The following is a 21,113-nucleotide window of genomic DNA, read 5'->3' on the forward strand; positions in this document are numbered from 1 at the left end:
CACCGGGCCTATGCGCTCTCTTTAAAAATCACATTACTACCGCAATCGTCAACTAGCTTTTGAGACAGCTAGGTGTGTTCCCTTCCAAACCTTCTGGGAAACACACACACCCCAAGTCCCATGTGAAATAGGGTCAGAGAGGCGAGTCTCGGGCAGTGGGTGCAGGACACGGCGGGCAGAGGGCGGGCGGTCATGCCCGGGACCGTCTGTGACGGGGACCCCGGGCGTGTCGGGGCCACCGCTGGGATCGTCCCGCCCCCAGAGGCCTGGACGGCGGCCGGGAGGAGAGGCACGGCGATCGGCGGGCCTTTCTTAGCCCAGAAGGGGACGCGGGCGGCGGGAGCGGGCCGGGCGGCTTCCCCACCAACGTCAGCACCCGGTGTGAGTGGACGGGACCCCTGTCAAGCATCCCAACCCGGCTGTGCCCGCCGCTCCCCGGCTGTGCTGCGGCGCCATTGGCCGGGGAGGCCTAGGCCACGCCCCCGAGCGCACGTAATATACGTGGGGGGCGGGCCGAAACCCGGAAGTCAACAATGGGAGCTGAAGCGGCGCAGCGGCCGCCACGGAGCAGGACGGGAGCCGCTGTCGGCGCGTCCGGCTCTGGAGTCGGAGGGGCTGCGCTTCCTGCACGTCGCCGGTGAGTCGCCGCGAACCCCGGGACCCAGGGGAGCCGGGGGGCGCCTCCATGGGCGGGGCGTGGGGCGGGCGGGGCGGGGCCTGGGAGGCCTTTCCCTCCCGGAGCCGCTCTTCCCGGGGCGGCGGCGGCGTCCCGCCGCTTTATTTTCAATTTATTATTTTTTTATTGGAAAGCAAGCCCTGTCCTTGCGGCCCCTGGGACCCCTGGGCCCTAGCGTGCGCCTCCAGGCCTCGCTGCGCCCCCTCCCCGCCCGCCCTCGCTCCCAGCCGCCCGGGTCCCCCCTCTCCCCGAGCTCCGGGCCGTGGGAGGCCTCTGCCCGCCCGAGGTGGCTCGGCTCCTCTCGATCCCTCAGTCAGCAGTGCTTGTCTTTTCCGTTTCTCACAAATTTTTTTTTTTGGTGATTTTTGCTCGCAGTGGGCTCCCTGCTGGCCGCCGACGGCTGGTACCTGGTCTTGGGCTGCACCCTCCTGGTGGCCGTCTTTCCGAAGCTCTCCGCCCGCCTGAGGGCCTCCGGGCAGAGGCCGCCGGCCCGGCGGCAGCTGCTGTGGGTTCGTACCTGGTCCCGATAGATAGCGAGTGGAGGCTGTGGTTGAGAGGAAGGAGCACCGGGTGGCAATCGGCTTGGGGAGTGGGGGGGGGGGGGGGGGGTCGGGAACCACTTGACGCTTCCGAAAACGAACGTGCGATGGGCTGTCCCAGGGCGGAGCTGTTTGCTGGAGGTGGATTCGGTTGGAAACGCCACTCACGGGTCTGCCTGTTAACCCCGAGTGACCTCAGGCCTGCAGTGAGGGAGGAGACACCCAGGTGTGGGTTGGTTAGGGCTCCCTAACACTCATTCTATTCCGATGGATCCCCCAGGCGCTCATTTGTTTTCACAATCCTTGCCTCTGAAAGGGTGGCCTTCTCACCCGGCAGACCGGAAGCTACCGTTTCCATAGCAGCAGCATCAAACACACGCGGTGATGCATCGGAGTCACCATGGTTACCGAGGTTGGGGAGGAGAGCAGATGTCGTAAAACTCCTCAGGCCTGCCTCTCCTTCCCCATGGGCCGTGGGCCTGCACGGCCAGTCAGTCTGTTGGCTTGTTGGCTCTATGGGCAACAAGAAACGACCAAGTCCAAGTGTAAATCTTTCAAGCGGGTTGAGAGCTGTGTCCGGGAACAGCCCCCGGCACCCGCCACAGCCACCTCCACCAGTAACCCTGCAGGGAAAGGCGTGTGCTGTTGCCGTTCCATTTGGGGCAGAAAAATGTAGGTGAAATAAAGGACGCTTGGTTGCTTTTATTCTAAGCTGACTCGACAGTCAGCAACGTTCCTGTAATCACACCTCCCTCTCCAAAGTGGAAGTAGACTTTTGTTTCCTTTTTATTTTAAAAATATTTATATTGATTTCATAGAGAGGGAGAGATGGAAACATCAATGATGAGAATCATGGATCGGCTCTCTCCTGCACGCCCCCCACTGGGGGATCGAGCCCACAACCCAGGCATGTGCCCTTGACCGGACTGGAACCTGGGACCCCTCAGTCCACAGGCCGATGCTCTAGCCATTGAGCCAAACCAGCTAGAGCCTGTTTCCTTATTTAAGTTTCGCTCATCCCTGCCACCACCACCACACACACACCCCTACACCCCACTGGATCATGACACCTGATCCGCGTTTTATGTGGATTCCTTCCGCTAAGGGGCCTTGTTCCTGTGCTGTCTGTAGGAAATGGTGATCACCTCCCTGTCCTCTGAGTGGTCATGGTGGGAAGATATACCTTCTCATTCTGGCGGGAGGGGTTTTTCTTTTCTGTGGAAACCATGATAAAAATACCTGAGGATTGCCCTGGTTTGGCTCAGTGGATAGAGCGTCGGCCTGCAGACCGAAGGGTCCCAGGTTCGATTCCGGCCAAGGGCACATGCCTGGGTTGCAGGCTAGATCCCCCCAGTGGGGGACGTGTAGGAGGCAGCCGATCAGTGATTCTCATCATTGATGTTTTTTTAAAAAATATATACACATATTTTGCCGAAACCGGTTTGGCTCAGTGGATAGAGCGTCGGCCTTCGGACTCAAGGGTCCCGGGATCGATTCCGGTCAAGGGCATGTACCTTGGTTGCGGGCACATCCCCAGTGGGGGGTGTGCAAGAGGCAGCGGATCGATGTTTCTCTCTCATTGATGTTTCTAACTCTCTATCCCTCTCCCTTCCTCTCTGTAAAAAAATCAATAAAATATGTGTATATATATATATTTTTTAAATATATTTTATTGATTTTTTACAGAGAGGAAGGGAGAGGGATAGAGAGTTAGAAACATCGATGAGAGAGAAACATCGATCAGCTGCCTCTTGCACACCCCCCACTGGGGATGTGCCCGCAACCAAGGTACATGCCCTTGACCGGAATCAATCCCGGGACCCTTCAGTCCACAGGCCAAATGCTCTAGCCACTGAGCCAAACCGGTCAGGGCTCTCATCATGGATGTTTCTCTTTCTCCCTCTCCCTTCCTCTCTAAAATCAATAAACTGTATTTAAAAAAAAAAAAAAACCTGCCGAAACCGGTTTGGCTCAGTGGATAGAGCGTCGGCCTGCGGACTGAAGGGTCCCAGGTTCGATTCCGGTCAAGGGCATGTACATTGGTTGCGGGCACATCCCCGGTGGGGGGTCTGCAGGAGGCAGCTGATCAGTGTTTCTCTCTCATCAATGTTTCTAGCTCTCTATCCCTCTCCTTTCCTCTCTGTAAAAAATCAATAAAATATATTGTAAAAAAGAATGCCTGAGGATCTCCATCGGGCGTGGACTCATTTCAGTGATGGCCAGTGGTCAGAAGGCGTGATCTTTCCTGGCTGTCTTCTGGAATTCCGGTCAACCTGGGCACTGGGTGCCGGGCCGTATCCCGGCTGTGGACTGACAGCCGAGTGTGCCTGTCACAACAATTGCATTTCAGGGCTGCGCCTCTCCAGGTCTCTCTGAATTTGGGGGGGTGGGGGTGGGCGGGCAGAAATCTGCATCTCTGGGAGGTTTCCGGTGCCGTGGGGCAGCCTCCCCCGCCCCCCCCCCCCAATCAGCCAAAACAGAGGCAGAGGGGTCCCACGTCTTTGTAATCGCGTGGACTCGGGAGAGTTCCCGGGGCACATGGGGTGCTTTACCTCCCCCCATTCTTCTCTCCTCGCAGCCCCCGAGGACGTTGTGAGACGGTAGGAGGCACTAGGAGGCCCTAGCGGCCGCGCGCCTGAAGATGCAGGAAGAATTCAATGCCCAGGCAGAAAGGCACAAGGAGAAGCTACGACAGGTAGGGTTGCTCCACCCTCAGCCACAGGGTCCGAGGCTTAGCGGGTAAACACTGTGTGCACGGGGGCGAGGGCAGTGTCTTTTCAGCTGCGGGCACCGCTCTCCTTGTGCGATTTGTTCCGGGGACGGGGGCGCGGGAGAGGGGCTTCAAGAAATGCCTTGTACTCAGGTAGCCGACGAAAGGAAATGCAGACCGGCCCGCTTCTTCGTTCCAGCGCAGAGGCCCCGGGCCCCCCTCTTCCCTCCGAGGAAGCCTGGAGGGTCAGTCCTCCTGAGGGTGGCTTTTGTTTCTGCGCCTCATCCAGCTCGGCTGGAACCCGGGACGAGACTGCCCAGGTTCCGGTGACCCAAAAGATAGCACTAGCCCCTTCCTGGGACTAATTGAAGCATATGGGCTCACAAAAAAATGATGGTGGGTGAAGGGGGGGTCCCCAAGGGTTACTGTGGGATCCCAGGCAGGCATTAGGGAAGTAGGGAAAAGCAAAAGGAGAACCAAAAGACATTCCTGGAAGAGGATCCCCCCCCAAGAGGAAATCGCTCAAGGAGAGCATGAGAGGGTCTCATTCCCCCAGGGCCCCCCTCCCCTGGGGGAGAGGATGTCGAGGGCTTGCGGCCTCTTGGCTGCGAACTTGATAAGCCCAGTACACGCAACACACACACACACACACACACACACTCAAAAACACACACACCGCTGTAGTCAAAGGCTAGGAACAGGGCGGGCGCTGACTGCACTGGGGTGGTGGAGCAGGGGGGCTCAGGTAGGGGTGCTGGTCGCTGTCATGTGGTCCCGCGCACCGTGGTTCCACCTGCCGCTCGCACCCGCTGCCAGTGCCGGCTGCTGGCACCGATGCCCCTGAGGGGCAATTGGAGCAGCAGCTGCCACTCGCCCCGGTTGCTGGTGGCCCCAATCGCTCCTTGCCGTGCCGGTGGGAGTGGGGCTGCCAGCAGACGGGACTGGGGGCCGCAGACGATGGGCCGCGACCCGCCCCTGTGGTGGTGACCTTGCAGCCCACAGTTCCTTTCAAGGTGCATGAGGCCGTGCACTGGGCCCCTAGTTTAAAAAAAAAAAAAAAAAATGGAGAAAACGCAGTGCAAATCCAGCACAAGTGGCTCCTCTGGACTTTGGCCGTTCTTGAGCCAAAAGAGTCCTTTTAGTCCCTAGTGCCTTGGGCTTCCTGGAGACGTTTGGGTTTGTCCCAAATGGCATTTCTGACCTGGAGCGTGCATTTTGGTGGGCTGCTTTTGTGGGGACTGACCGGCATCCCTGTAACCCCCCCAAACTCGATGTTCCTTTGGAGCACATCCTTGGACAACTAGGGGCCCGGTGCACGAATGGGGAGGGGTCCCTCAGCCCAGCCTGCCCCCTCTCACATCCTGGGAGCCCTCAGGGGATGTCCTACGGATGGCTTCAGCCCACTCCCCATAAGCCTCCCTCAGTCTGGCCTCCCTTTGCTTGAGGCGACCGGGCTGATCGGGGCCAGGCGCCAGCCCCATCACCCCACATTGCTTAGACCACTGCCAGTCACCATGAAAAAAGGACAACTTGCTTGAAGCATTTTCAAGATGTGTTTTTCAGAGGATCTGACCTTTCTTTTTCTTGTTCTCCTGTCCTGAGGATCTGTTTGCATTGATCTTTGCCCCTTCCCAAGCCTAAAGCCTCCACCCTAGGCTTGAGGCTTGGGAAGGGGTCCTTCCCCCGTGCTCGGATCCTCCGATCGCAGTCTCGACCCCTAGGGTGGAGGACCCCTAGGGTGGAGGCTTTAGGCTTGGGAAGGGGCAAAGATCAATGCAAACAGATCCTCAGGACAGGAGAACAAGAAAAAGAAAGGTCAGATCCTCTGAAAAACACATCTTGAAAAAGCTTCAGGATCCTCGGATCACAGTCTCGACCCCTTCCCAAGCCTAAAGCCTCTGCCTGGGTGCCCATCCTGGCTGGGTTAATTTGCATACTCACTCTGATTGGCTGACTAATTTGCATACTCACTCTGATTGGCTGAGAGCATAGGAAAAGTACAATCTATCTTTCTGATTGGCTAATATATTGGAGGGCGGGGCTACTTGGGAGCCCTCCCACCACGTCTGATCCGGAATTTTGTTGGGCCATCTGGTCGACCCGTTGTGGATGGAAAAAAAATTTTTTTTTCTTGCTGGGCCATCTGGTCGACCCAGTGTGGCTGGAATTTTTTTTGTTGGGCCATCTGGTCGACCTCAGCAAGGGATATCATCCCCTTCCCGAAGGCAACCCGTAGAAAGGCCCAGTGCATCTCCACTATAATCCCCTCAGCTCGAGGTACAGTATTTGCCACCCAATTCTCAGGTGAATCCCAAGGAGAGACACATCAAGCCGACCCTCCTCCCGGTCCAGCCTCCCCAAACGGCCAGCAGAGAGGAAGAAGCCTCTCCCCCTAAGGGTAGATAAGGACCACCCTTTGCCCTTTGAAGAGCACGGACTGGATTTTCCTGCTCCTTTCCCTCAACGCTGATAAGGAAAGACACTTGGAGGGTGGCCATCCCTTTTCAAAACAGCCACCTGGGGCGGGAGTTACCAACCTGCCCAATGGGCCCCAGGCTGCAGGTAAGTCTGGTCAAAATGTGCAGAAGGAGCCCAAACCCAACAAATTTGGATTGCAACCTTCCTTTTGGGCGGGCGTTTTCACTTTAGACACCCCCTTCACACCTCCTGAAGGAGACCATCATGGTCAAAGTCACGCATGCGAGAGCAGGGTAGATGGATAAAAGCCAAGTTGCCCATCACACCTGGCGGATGAGGCTAAGAAGGCCTTGCCCCCGTGTCACTCGACACAAAAAGCAAAAGCCCAGCCCGGGGGGGGAACGGGGGCTCGGTTTCTGTTCTCCACTGCGCGCACCTCTGCACAGTCCCAGTGGGCAACAGCGGGTCCCCACCTCTCCCCAAAGGAGCCCCCAGGTCCGTAAAGAACGGGGGATACCCAAGAGGAACAGGCCCCCTCACACCGTCCTTGCTGCTAAGGACAGCCTCGGACAGGTTGCATTGAATGACGTCCTCCTTGTAAAATGGTGAACCACCAAGGATTACGGATTACCGAGGCTCCCAGCTGACGGGGCTTTCCGTAAGGCCTGCTTTCAGGCACAGACCACTTTAGAAGGTATAAAAGGTTTCAGCGAGCCTTTTTGCCGTCTCCATCCCTTTGAAATGGCTTTCCTGGGGCACAAGGCGCCTTCTCCACAGCCAACTCCTTCCCACTGAGCCGCCTTCCGAGCCCTACTCCCAAGTGCTGCCACTTTGGAGGTGTAGTTGCTGCGCCACAGACGCTTCTCGCCTTGCTCTCATCTCACACAAGAGGGGCAGTAATGGGGGGCAAGGTCCCCGACGGGCAAACCGTGTCAAACATGGCAGCACACATCCCCCTCAAGGCTGCCAACTGGGACTGCGCTTAAGGTCGACTTCCCCCGCCACAGCCACTGCGCTCAAGCTCCTTCAAGGCCACACTCTGAAGGCCTAGGAGCTAAAGCTAGGGGGAGGACAAGCAAGTTTATCCATGAGCCACATACGCCCCCTCAACAGGTACACACCTTCCCCACTGGGAAAGCGGCAAAGCCAAGGCTTCGTTGGGGCACCATGTTGGGGCACACTTCAGGGCAGAAGCCCCTCCACACAACAGGAGCAGACCCACAGCAGGGAGGGAGCAGAGCACATGCCCCCACGGAGAAGGCCCAGCCCCCTGAGAGGCACCAAAGCCAGAGCGCACCAGGTGACATCACTCAAGGCAAGCAGGCTCCACTCGACCACCTCAGCCCCATCAGAGGCTGGCTTGGTGGGCCATCCACATAGGGTCCACAGAACAAGGCTCCCCGAGGCCTGTCCAACCTTCAGGGGTGACGGCAGTTGGAGACAAAAGCAGGGACTGCGGCACAAGCGGGCCCCCAGAAACCATGCACTGTCCCACCGCACCCACACCGGCCTGTGAGCAAGGCAGCTAGAGCTCCGTGGGACCTTCATTGGGGGGCCCTGGGCACTTCAAGGCTCCCCACCCTTCAGCTCACCCACTTGACCTCTGCACTGAGGAAGGCTCCCCCGGCAGGGTGCGACTTCAGACAACATAGGGCAGCCTACTTGCAGGCGGGACAAAGAGCTGGGCCCCCTTGCCATGGGGGGTAAAGAGCATACAGCCCGATGGGTTTCTTCCTCCCCACCGTTGGCTGGAGGGTGCCGCCACCAAGGCCCAGGGCATGCTGGGGCCCCACTCCTAGCCCAAGCCCAGCTTACGAAAAGCAAGGGCCCGCACACCATGAGTCTCACCCCCCTGGTGCCCTGCATGGAGGACCAGCTGGAGTGGCTACACCTTTCTCCTCACCAGGGCACTTCGGACTGGCCCGCCCGGAGCCAGAGCCCCAAGCCCTGGTACAAAAGGCACGGGGACCGCCTTTGAGCATCCACAGCAGGGCTGGGAGCTCTCACTGGAGGCTTGGTTGCCCCTTCGGAGTATGAGTGTCTTGAGGAAGAAACCCATCCACATAAGAGCGTAAAATACAGAGCAGTTTGGGCAAAGCCATAGGCAGCTGGGTGGGGGGCCCACAGGGCGCAACAGACCATCAGCCATGAGCCAAACTGCACGCACCTGGTCCCAAACTCAGCAGAAGCCGTAGCAATAGCTCCAAGGAGGGTCAAGCAGAACAGGAAACCAGCGACATCTGCAGAAGGCCCAGCTCCCCCATGCAAGCCCCAACACAGGGCAGGGAGACAGGGCTAAAGAGCAAGCACCGCACCCGTCACGGCAGGGCCAATAGCCAACACACCCCTGCCGTCCACGGAGCAGCAGGGCAAAGAGCACACCCCTGGGTCAGCGAGAGCAGCCATCACACATCGGGCCCAGCTCCAGCGCCACAAGAACCAGTCTGGAGAGCCCAGGGAGCCAGCATTGGGGCACAGGCTCCCTCAGTTCCAAGCCAAAAAGCCAAGGGAGAGGCTCAAAAGATGAGGCCCTGCCAGGACCGCACTGTTTCCAGGGCCCAATAACCCAGGTCGGAACCACACTCACCCTCCCATGCCTTTGCACACACAGGAGAGCTGAGCCACCACTGGCTTCTCAAAGACGGGGGGGCTTTGTGGGCAGCTGGTTCGGCCACCACTTTCCCCAGGCGCCCACCACACCTTGCTCACCACGGGTCTGGCTCACCAGGAATCACAGCGGTAGCTTTAAGGTGGTTTAACGTAGAACAGGGACATGAGTGACAACTCCACAACCATGGGCATCACCGCAGGCCCAGCAGGCCCAAAGCTCTGCTGTACAACTCCCACCACAGTCACAACACACAGCTGAGGAGCCAGTGTCCTAAGGATTCGGGGTTCTGAATGCCAACACCACCACGAGGATGAGTAGGGAGAGCGAGGTCCACAGGGTCCACACCCCGGCCCTCCACACACCACTCCCAGGCAGGGAGGGATCAAGCCGAAACAGGCACAACACACCCCTCTCCTCAAGGACATCCACCACACGGGTTAGGTCCAGCTCAGCAGCCACAAGGCAGCAGCGGGGGAAGCTCCCAGCAGAGCCCCTGGGTGAGAACCGCACTCACCACCTTCGGGCACTGGAGCCTGCGAAAAGCCCAAGGAGGGCCTGCGAAGTGGGGCCAACCAGGCACATTTGGCCGAGGCGTGGATCACACACGGGTGAGAACCGCACTCACCACCTTTAGGTACTGGGGCCCCGCAACAACCCAAGTGCCCAGGACGGGGAGAACCGTACTCAAGCGCTTTGGGGCAAACCAGAGCCCAGACACGGCTCCGTGGCCGAGGGCTACAGCCAACCTCCTGCTGACCCAATTCAGCCACCCCCCGCAGCCGGGCAGAGCTTGGTGACACAGGCCTAGTGGTCCACCCACAGAACCAAGCTGGTCATTCACCCACTGCAGGGTCACTACTAACCTGGTGGTACAAAACGCCCATTTCAGATGAAAAAAATGACCGTGCCAGTTGGCCGGGCCTCGCCACGGGTCACACGGGCGTCCTCGAGGGGTGGACCGGTCACCAATCCCTCCCATCACCCCTTTTCTACTACCAGGCAGTCACAGAGCCATCTGGTCAACCCCGAGGGCGTGGAGCTAGTGAACCAAACCTGAACCGGGCACCAGGGAAGGTCCACTTTGAGTCCGCGATGGAAACGTAACATTTTCTCTGAGGCGACCCCCACAGCGGGACGTGGGTGGTGGCCTACTCCGTGGAGTTCCTTTGCCGGCCCCCTCGCCACCGGTGGAGCTGGCACCACAACCATGGACCGCTCGACCAACGGCGCGGGCAGGGTCCGTCCCTTGTCTGCATGTGAAGTTAGAAAAAATACTACCGGGGGCCCTCCAATGAGCCTCACCGGGGACTTGGGAGTCTCTTACGCCCAAGAAAGAGCCCCAGGGAAGTTGAGAAAAACGCCATTTCACGGCGTCTCCCAGGTTGTATGCGGACGGACACTGAGTCCCCCCTCACGACTCCAATTGCCTCGCCACACTCACCTCCTCCGCTGATTGGGCCTCCCTCCGGGCGTGGAGCACCCGGTCCAGCTCCCCTCGGAGCTTGGGCGTCTGTGGACACCGGCGGGTGCTGGACCCCTGATGGAGCCCGCAAAGGCCTCCTCGGGAACACCCTCCCCTCGTGCTCTGCCGCCACTTTTACCTCCATCTCCACCAGGGAGGAAACAGCGACCACGAGAAGCACCCGGCCTAACATCCGCGTGCGAGCCGCAAGCCCCACGCCTCCACTCCACGCGGCGGCAAGGGAGCACAGAGGGCCTCCTGATGCACAAGACCTCGCCAAAACCTCTCAACCTCGGAGTGTCTTACACGGCCCCGCAACGGGGAGGACGACGGTGCCAAATGCTCCCGCCTCTGCGCGGGGAGCCTCCCAGGACGGCAAGCGGAAGTTAGTGCGTGAGCCTCACGCTTTTCTCTCGCGAGAGTGGCGGCAGCCCCGGGAAGAGGTTGAAGACACCTGCGGTGCGGAGCCCGGCAGGTGGGGCCTGCCTGCTAGGACCGCACCAGGTGCCCGAATGAATGCAAGGCCCGGTGTGGGCATTTCAGCGGCAGAGGCAGAGCCGTGAGCTGGATCATTTTTAAGCCCCAACCCTGGGCCCAGAGAGCCGACGAGTTCGTTTGCGATTCAGTGTAGGGGCACGCCCGTCTCCCTCGGGGCAGAAAAGACCAATTCCGGGGCTCTGCAGCTGGTGGCCTGGGGCTGAACCATGGCACGGCATCACTTGTCTAAGACCCATACCAGGCACCACTCCAGCGGGGCCCGCTGGAGTATGAGCTTCGCCCTCTTCCCCTTCCCTGGTTGTCTCCCGTGAGAAGGGGCACTGGCGGGTGCAGTGGGTGCTGGTTGCCCTTCTGGCCAGCCACACAGCACTTGGGTCGGTAATTAAAGCAAAGGCCCCATCACCTTGTAAAGGCACACACTGCCAAAGTACACGCAATCACCAAGACCCAGTAGCGACCCTGATTGTGCCACGGCCCTGGAGCTCTCAGGCATTGGGCCCACTCCGCACCCCTTACTTCCGTGATCAGGGGGAAATTCCACAAAGGAGCCTCCGGAGGATCGCAGCCCTCCTTCACGCGCTCCAAGTAGACGGTGGGCCGGCCCCACCTCGGGCAACAAGCCCCAGAAAAGTTTCACCAGATGACCGGCACCCACTGTCCGAAGGACAAAGCCTGTCAACGCCTTCCACTCGCTTCCCTGCAGGTTCCATGACGGCCCCATTTCCATAGCAGCACAGCACCCAGCACCCGGGCGCCCAGAACCCTTCCCTCCGGTTCTCCACGGAGCCCCTGTGGGCTCCCGAGGGCACTGCTCTGCACCTGAGGGTCCGCAGACATGCCCAATGGCAAGAACGAGGTTGGTGGGCCCTTCAGAGGGCTCCTGAAAACCGAACCCATGAATCTTCTGCGAATGGGCCCACAGCGGCTCCCATGAACGGTCAGACAGTACAGGTGGTGCTTCCCGCAGCGCCCAGGGGCGGGTGGACCCCCTGCAGCTGCCAGAGCCCTTGCAGCGGGGGCAAGGTGGACAGACCCTACGGGCAGCCGCTCATTTTAGTCAGGAGCCAGTGGCTCCTAGGAACAGGCACTCTGTCCCATGGGCAGCGGCTCTTGCGGGTGCACTCCCGAGGGCTGACAGCTCCCACAGCCGACGCCTCCTACAAACAGGACCACGGCAAATTGACCCTTTAGGCGGACGTGCCCACAGGCGAGGAGGCAGACCTACGGATCAGCGGCCCAAGCGGCCGGTGGATCCCATGCGGGTCCCGCGGCCCTTGCGGACGTGCCCAGGGCAGGCAGACCCGTACGGGCAGAGGCTCCTTCAGAGGAACAGAACGCTTGCAGCTTCCCTAGGCAGGCCCGAGGCCGGCAGCCCCCACGGACAGGCCCACGGGCGCTGCCACGAGCAAGGAGGCAAACCCAGGGGTCGGCGGCCCCCGCGGGCCGTGTGTGGACCCCTGCGGCTCCTACTGTCACTCCCCTCAAGCGAGTGAGCATACCCACCAGGTCAGCGCCCGCCGCAGCCGTGTGTACCCCTGCGGCCCTTGCGGACAAGCCCATAGGGCCATAGGCGCTCCCCTCAAGCGAGCAGGCAGACAACACGAGATCAGCAGCCCCACGCGGCCGTGTGGTACCCCTGCAGTTTCGGCGTACGGGCCCATAGGCGCTCCCACGAGCGAGCGGCAGTGCCCTGGGGCAAAGCAGCTCCCGCCTACGAACCCCCAGCGGTGCTGTTACCCGGCTTCCAGGGCACAGACCCTATATGTAGGCCTACAGGTACAATTTAGAGAACGGATAAGTGCGGACACAGAGTAACCGGGGAACCTGATATCGCCTCCGAGTTCCTGGAACTCTGCCTCGGGCAGTGAGATCAAATTTCAGCCCTTACCAATTGCCCGGAGCTACGGAAGAAGGCGGCAATAGAAAATTCATTTCGTTCCCCACACAGCCGGCCAGCGGCGGCCATGTGGCCCCCTGAAGATCCCTGAGGTTCCTGCAGACGGGCCCGAGGAGGTGAGCGGGCAGACACACGGGTCAGAGGCCCACGCGGCCGAGTGGATCCCTGGGGCTGCTGCAGACAGCCCCCCCCCCGGCGCTCCCACGAGCGAGCGGGCAGAACCACGAGCCTGAGGCCCTCACGGCCAGGAGGAGCCCCTGAGGCTCCTGCGGGCAGGGGCCCATGGGCGCTCCCAACAAGCGAGCAGGAAGACCCAACGGGTCGGACCCAATGCGGCTCCTGCAGACGGGGCCCACAAACGCTCCCACGAGCGGGCAAGCCCTATGGGCAAAGCAGCTCCCAGGGAATCTGATATCACCTTCGGGTTCCTGGAACTCTGCCTCGGGCAGTGAGATCAAATCTCAGCCCTTACCAATTGCCCCAGAGCCACGGAGGAAGGCGGCAATAGAATTCATCTTGTTCAACAGGCAGCCGGGCCCACGGCACCCGCCGTAGCCGGGTGGGCCCCCTGCAGACGGCCCGAGGAGGCGAGCAGGCAGACACAGGTCAGAGGCCCTCGCGGCCGAGTGGATCCCCTGGGGCTGCTGCAGACAGGCCCCCCGGCGCTCCCACGAGCGAGCAGGCAGAAACACGAGTCTGAGGCCCTCACGGCCAGGAGGAGCCCCTGAGGCTCCTGCGGGCGGGCCTATGGGCGCTCCCAACAAGCGAGCAGAAAGACCCAACGGGTCAGATGCTCCCGTGGCCCCCCGCGGCCGTGTTGAAACCATGCGGCTCCTGCGGACGGGCCCACGGGCGCTCCCACGAGCGGGCAAGCCCTACGGGCAAAGCAGCTCCCGAGGACCGACCCCGAAGGTGCTGGTACCCGGCTCCCGGGAAGCTCACAGCTCACCCAGAAGTTTCCCCGAGGCACAGGCCCTATAAAGGACTGGAGGTACAATCTCCGAAGAATGGATGAAATGCGGACACTCGGAAGAATCAGGGAATCTGATCTCGCCTCCGGGCTTCTGGAACTCTGCCTCGGGCCGTGAGATCAAATCTCAGCCCTTACCAATTGCCCCGGAGCTACGGAGGAAGGCGGCAATAGAAAACTCATTTCGTTTATCACAAAGCCGGGCCCACGGCGGCCGCCGTGGCCGGGTGGGCCCCCTGAGGCTCCTGCAGAGGGGCCCTGAGGGGGGCAAGCGGGCAGACACACTGGTCAGAGGCCCTCATGGCCGGGTGGATCCCTGGGGCTGCTGCAGACAGACCCCCCAGGCGCTCCCACAAGCGAGCGGGCAAAACCACGAGTCTGAGGCCCTCGCGGCCAGAGGAACTCCCTGACGCTCCTGCGGACGTGCCCACGGGCGCTCCCACGAGCGAGCAAGGCAAAACACTACGAGGTTAAGGGCCCTCGCAGCCAGGTGGAACTTCTGCGGCTCCTTCAGACGAGCCCACGGGCAACCCCACGAGCGAGCAGAGCGAGCAATGCAGGCCACAAGGTCGGCGGCCCCCACAGCCGGTTGGGACCCCTGCAGCACGACCCACGGGCACACCCACGAGCGAGCAAGGCAGAACACGAGGTTGAGGGCCCCCGCGGCCATGTGCGAACCCTATTGGCTCCTGCGGACGGTCCGACGAGCGCTCCCACGAGCGAGCAACAAGACCTAGGGGTCGCTGGCCCCCCGGCCCACGATCGAGTGGACCTTCTGGGGCTCCCGCGTACGGACCCCCGGCGGTGCCGGTACCGGGCTCCCAGGAAGCTCCCAGCTCAGCCAGAAGCTGCCCCAAGGCACAGCTCTCCTACATGCCTGCAGGCACAATCTCCGGAGAACGGATGAAATGCGGAGACTTAGAGTAACCGGGGGCAATCTGATATCGCCTCCGGCTTCCTGGAACTCTGCCTCAGGCAGTGAGATCAAATCTCAGCCCTTACCAATTGCCCCGGAGCTACGGAGGAAGGCGGCGATAGGAAATTGATCACCTTCAACACGCAGCCAGGCCCACGACGGCCCCCACGGCCGGTGGACCCCCCCTGCGGCTCGTGCGGAAAGGTCTTAGCGGGCGAGCGGGCAGACACATGGGGTCAGAGGCCCCCCGCGGCCAGGTAGACCCCTAAGGCTCCTGTGGACGGGGCCCACGGGCGCTCCCACGAGCGAGCAAGACCTACGGGTCAACGACCCCCCGGCCCCCGCGGCCGGGTGGAACCCCTACGGCTCCTGCGGACAGGCCGTCGGGCGCTCCCACGAGCGAGCAGAGCGAGCAAGGCAGACCCACGAGGTCTGCGGCCCCCACAGCCGCCACGCCACGGCACGGTGGACCCTCTGCGGCTCTTGCCGACGGGCGCTCCCACGAGCGAACAGAGCGAGCAAGGCAGAACCACGAGGTCTGCGGCCCCCACAGCCGCCACGCCACGGCACGGTGGACCCTCTGCGGCTCTTGCCGACGGGCGCTCCCACGAGCGAGCAGAGCGAGCAAGGCAGACCCACGAGGTCGGCGTCCCCCACAGCCTCCACGGCACGCCGAACCCTCGGCGGCTCCTGCCGACGGGAGCTCCCACGATCGAGCAGAGCGAGCAGAGCAGACCCACGAGGTCGGCGGCCCCCACAGCCGCCACGCCACGGTGGACCTTCTGTGGCTCATGCCGACGGGAGCTCCCACGAGCGAGTAGAGCGAGCAAGGCAGACCCACGAGGTCGGCGGCCCCCGCGGCCCGGTGGACCCTCTGAGGCTTCTGCCGACGGGAGCTCCCACGAGCGAGCAAGGCAGACCCACGAGGTTGGAGGCCCCCACAGCCTCCACGGCACGCCGGACCCTCTGCGGCTCCTGCCAACGGGAGCTCCCACGATCGAGCAGAGCGAGCAGAGCAGACCCACGAGGTCGGCGGCCCCCACAGCCGCCACGCCACGGTGGACCTTCTGTGGCTCATGCCGACGGGAGCTCCCACGAGCGAGTAGAGCGAGCAAGGCAGACCCACGAGGTCGGCGGCCCCCGCGGCCCGGTGGACCCTCTGAGGCTTCTGCCGACGGGAGCTCCCACGAGCGAGCAAGGCAGACCCACGAGGTTGGAGGCCCCCACAGCCTCCACGGCACGCCGAACCCTTGGCGGCTCTTGCCGTTGGGTGCTCCCGCGAGCGAGCATAGCGAGCAAAGCAGACCCACGAGGACAACGGGCCCCCACAGCCGCCACGGCACGCCGGACCCTCTGCGGCTCCTGCCGACGGGAGCCCCCACGAGCGAGCAGAGCGAGCAAAGCAGACCCACGAGGTTGGCGGCCCCCACAGCCACCATGCCACGGCCCGGTGGATCCTCTGCGGCTCCTGCCGACAGGAGCTCCCACGAGCGAGCAGAGCGAGCAAGGCAGACCCACGAGGTTGGAGGCCCCCACAGCCTCCACGGCACGCCGGATCCTCTGCGGCTCCTGCCGACGGGAGCTCCCACGAGCGAGCAAGGCAGAACCACGAGGTCGGCGGCCCCCGCGGCCCCCATGGCCCGGTGGACCCTCTGCGGCTCCTGCGGACGGGAGCTCCCACGAGCGAACAGAGCGAGCAAGGCAGACCCCACGAGAGCAGCGGACCCCGCGGCCCCGGCGGCCCGGTGAATTCCTACGGCTCCTGCGGACACTCCGGCCAGCGAGCAAGCAAGACCTATGGGTCACCGGGCCCCTGGCCCACGCGGCCGAGAGTGGACCCTCTGGGGCTCCCGCGTACGGACCCCCGGCGGTGCCGGTACGCGGCTCCAAGGAAGCTCCCAGCTCAGCCAAAAGCTGCCCCAAGGCACAGCTCTCCTATATGCCTGCAGGCACAATCTCCAGAGAACCGATGAAGTGCGGATCCTCAGAGTAACCGGGGGCAATCTGATATCGCCTCCGGCTCCCTGGAACTCTACCTCGGGCAGCGAGATCAAATCTCAGCCCTTCCCAATTGCTCCGGAGCTACGGACGAAGGCGGCGATAGAAAAGTGGCCACAACGTGGCCACTGACAATGGGGTAAAAGTCAAAGAAAGATGCATCTCAAGGGTGGGGGTGTGGGCGACAGAGCACCGCGGCCCCCCAACATCCCCAAATTCATCTCGTTCACCTCGGAGCGTCTCTTTGCCTTTAAGGATCTCCGAGCGGGTAGAAGGCGTCCAGCACGGCCCCAAGGCGTCCAGCGGGGACCTCCGGGCCGGCACGGCCAGACCCTGGCCGCACAAGGGGCATTTGGAATTCTTTTTTTCCAGGAAGCTGCGCGGAGGGGGACACGCTCCCCACGCGACTTCCCGGCGCCCCATGGGGACGCGGAAACTCCCCGGACACGCGAGCACGAGTTCCGGGAGGACTTCTCTGCCCCGGGGCGTGCACTGACCGCCAAGCCGAAGCCTTGCAAGTCCTCAAGGGACTGCAATGGCCGGGGCGGGATGTAGTCTATAATTGAAACCGGGTCCTAACACAGAAAACACACTCTAATCGTCTTTATTTTTTCTCCGCGTGTTTTAGTTCTTGTGCTTTGCCTTTAAGGATCTAACAGCCCGACTCCTTGCCCGCAGACCAGCAGACCGAGCCGGAACACACTTGTCCCAGAGCCACGCGGGTGCAGAAGCCACTAACCCGACAGGGGACCCAGTGTGCCCAGACCCCGTCCTTGGGGACAGTGTTCACAGGCGAGGGGTGCCTGGTGATTCGTGCTGGGCGGGGACCTCGATGTCACCCAATCAGACCTGCCAACCTTATGCTTTCTCTCCCCTTTCCCTTTCCTACCTTACCTGGCTGAGTTAAAAATCCTCTCTGGTCCATACACCTGGCGAGGGGCCTGTCCCCTGGCTGGACCCTGGGGGCACAGGTGGCTCAAACGGGGGATCACAGTTCTCCATGGAGTCCCTGAGGCTCCGTCACTTTCGCTCTCAGGACATTTGACAAAGGAAGGAAGCAGAGGTGGTTTGGGCCCGACCTCTCCTCCAGGCAAGTGTCTGAGCCCAACACACAGAGCTCCTCACCTGCTCCCCATGCTCACCCCCTCCTACCTGCAGCACTTGCTTTCATGTCACTAAACATCTAGAAACGAAATGCACGTGGCCATGGCACGTATCATGCAAAGAGCCCAGAGCACCGGCTGTGAAACACGCGGGTTTACAGCAGGACTTACCTTTGCACCCAAGTTTTCCTCTGTGTCCCACGCGGCCTGCAGCTGGGACGCACCAGGGGCTGCCTGCCGGTGCCATTGTTTTGCCACAGCCCCGACTTCCCCACTGCAAGGTTCTATAGGAGACGGAAGACAAGCCCAGCAGGGCCCACAGGGGGAGGAGCTGTGTCCTGGGGCAAGCGGCGACCATGGGGGCGCACGCCTAGAAGCAGTTGCTCTGTGGCCTTTCTTAGTCCAAGGAGCTGGCCAGGCTCCCACGGCCTCACAGTCTGCTTACACATTACTCGTGGCCTCATTATACCCCCACGGGGGGGGGGGGGAGAACGGGGAGGGGCCCACGTTCCCATTTCCCATTCAGCATACATGGCCATTTCTCATTGAAACAAGTGAAAGTTCCTCGAACCCCAGGGCCCGGGGAGAAGAAAACAGATGCTGCTGCTTGGGGATCATCTGCTCCTGTTGCCCCGTTGTGTCCGGCAGCAGCTGGCTCCCAGGCCCAGCTGGGACTTGTGGACTCCAGTGGCCAGAAAAGCATGTTCCCTTTGGGACTTCCCTTCCCTTTGCCCTGAGTCAGGTGTGGGGACACTGGGGTCTTTCTTGGGGGCACACAAGCAAGGCAAACCATGTGTGCAGACAAACTTGCCACCCACAGTTCATATGAGCACACACAGATGAAAGGGAGGGTTTTGAGAGCAGCAGAGAAAACGTGGGCCACCTCCTCCCCCCCCAAACTTCTGCCCCGAGGGCTTCACCGCCCCTGCAGTGTGAGCTCTGCCGCTGTGACCCGGGCAGGTTTGCAAGGGGACACGTTCCCCACCGGCACCCAGGACCCTTTCAACCCCTTTACCCTGGCTGGTACTGTTCCCCTTGAAACAGGAATTTCAGGGGTAACACAGGACAGGCATAGGGAATTTTAGGAATTAAGGGGACCAGGGGGGAAGCACAAGGCTGCAGAGCAGCAGAAGGCATATTTCCATAGAATGGGGAGCTGAACAGCTGCAACAGCTGCATTTCCATAGAATGAGGCAGCTGGGAGCAGCAAAAGGCCTATGTTTCCTAAATACAGGGTAGGAGCCCCTCCTACAGAGGGAGAAGAAGGAAGCCCAGGGGAATAGGAAAACAATAAGGAAGGAGGGGGGAGAACCTCACGTGTCCCATGTGAGGTTCCACCATTGCACTCAGAAGTTACCATAGTAACCAACCCAAGGATGTAGTGACCAATCAGAGGGGACATCAAGGCACAAAGATCTGCAGCCTTTACAAGGCGTGCCGGTTAATGCTGCGGGTTTTGCATTCTTCACCGGTATGTGCAAAACCCGCAGTATTAGCCCGGACAGCTATGTGTAAGCCGCAGGGAAAGGAGCTCAGTGGGACCCTTCCCCCTCCCCACAGGGGAGTCTGTACTTGTTCTTCAGTAAACCGCCACCTCGGCTAGTCCACCTTCTGTCTGCGGCTTCCTGCTTCCACTGCGGCAGACAAAGAATCCGGGTTCCAGTCCAAACTTTCCCGATCCGTCTGCTGGGGAAACGGACCCATTTCCCACCTGAGAGCCGAGAGCCACGGCTCTCAGACCTATTTGGGCACCGGGATCATCTGGGATGCTGGTTACCCCCGAGCCTCTAGCCCTGCCTCGCCGCTTACTCATTCTCTTCCCTTTGGAGATCCTAGCTGACCGTTTGTAGTTCAAATCCTCGCCTCTAACAGGGTCACCAAAAGTCGGTATCACCCTGGGAAATGCTGGTAAAGGTGGTCATTAGAAATCGGCTGTGATGGTCCAGGAAGTCACAGATCTGGTCGGGACTCTCTTTGGGCCCAGGAGAGACCTCCCGGTCACAGTAACAGCTACGAGCCACAAGAGGGCGACATTGTCACAGGGTCCCAGCCCCCGAGCCCTCTGCTTCATACAATAGGCCAAGAGCTTGTGGAAAAGGACTCTCTCTTGTGTGTGTTCCAGGGTTTTCAGAAAACCACACCTGGCACGAGGCCCTAAGGGTACGGGCGCTGCACAAAGGAAGTGCAGGGAGGAGCGAGAATGAGACGAACGGAGAGATGGACTCGGAAGGAAGTGTGAGCGTTTCCATGGTCTGAGGAGGCTCTCACTGGTCCCACGCGGGAGGAACACGTGTGGGCCCGTTTCCACGCCCGTTAAACAGGAGCAGTTCCACCACAGAAGCCCTCACGTCGGATCTATGGTCTCGGGGACCAATCAATATTCTGCTCATCATTTTAGGGCTTCAACTTGGGGGAAATTGATGCTTATGGAGGAGGGTCAGATAGATATGTTCACATAATGAAAATAAAATCAGATGGAAAGTTTAACTCATCCGTTGGGAAACCTCGCTAACGTCTTTTCCAAATAACCCCCTAAGGGTTTCACTTTCATTTCCTGTGCATCATGTCGTGTTTGGTTATAAAAACACCAGCAAACATCCCTCTGCTTCCTGTTCCGCACCATGCAGTACCCTTTCCCTCCCACCAGAGGGCGCGCTTCTTGCTCACTGGCTTATGCCTGCATGGTGTTGCATTCTTTGAAGGATGCTCCCTGTTATTTCTCTCTTCCTCCCTGTATAAATGGACACGTGGACCTAATCTTTTACTGTCACAAACAACGTAGCAAAGGATAAACAACCTTGTCCACGTGTCATTTTGTGCTGGGAAGACTAGAGGGAAATTTCCAGAATTGGGGTGGCTGGGTCCAACGTAAATTCTCTTGTGGATGGTCCTATTCCCCGTCAGGACACATGCCCGGGTTGTGGGCTCAATCCCCAATAGGGGGCGTGCAGGAGGCAGCTGATCCATGATTCTCATCATTGATGTTTCTCTTGCTACCTCTCTGAAATCAATGCAAGGATATGTTTAAAAAAATAAACGCATTTTAAACACATGCAAGAACAAAGTACCTTGAAATGCTATGTTGTGAGCTACAGTGCATGTATGTGTCTGTGCAGTGGGACAGATGGCTTATTCAACTGCTCCTCAATGGAGTTCATGTTACCAGCGTGTATGGGTGGTGGGCTCTCCTTTCAGTTCCCAGCATGTTGCTGTTCTGTGGTTCCCTTTCTAGCCTGGCTGGTCGGTCCCTTTAACCAGCGTGCCACGTCACCTCGCTCGCCTAGAACCTTAGTTATTTCAGCGAACGATTGCTCA

At 60.5% G+C, this 21,113-nt stretch overlaps 1 long non-coding RNA gene across 2 annotated transcripts; it reads left to right on the plus strand.

Moving 5' to 3' along the window:
- Positions 1 to 497: 497 nt before the first annotated feature.
- Positions 498 to 20,285, plus strand: LOC114228716 (uncharacterized). 2 transcript variants are annotated; one of them, XR_008555350.1, is made up of 4 exons: positions 498 to 637; positions 1,052 to 1,185; positions 3,794 to 3,910; positions 10,571 to 10,954. It is a non-coding gene; the product is annotated as an uncharacterized LOC114228716 (long non-coding RNA). The 2 variants fall into 2 exon arrangements; XR_008555349.1 differs by lacking the exon at positions 10,571 to 10,954 and adding an exon at positions 19,921 to 20,285 and having other exon boundaries at positions 499 to 637.
- Positions 20,286 to 21,113: the final 828 nt, after the last annotated feature.

This window comes from Eptesicus fuscus, chromosome 24 (genome assembly GCF_027574615.1).
Source record: "Eptesicus fuscus isolate TK198812 chromosome 24, DD_ASM_mEF_20220401, whole genome shotgun sequence".
Lineage (NCBI taxonomy): Eukaryota > Metazoa > Chordata > Mammalia > Chiroptera > Vespertilionidae > Eptesicus > Eptesicus fuscus.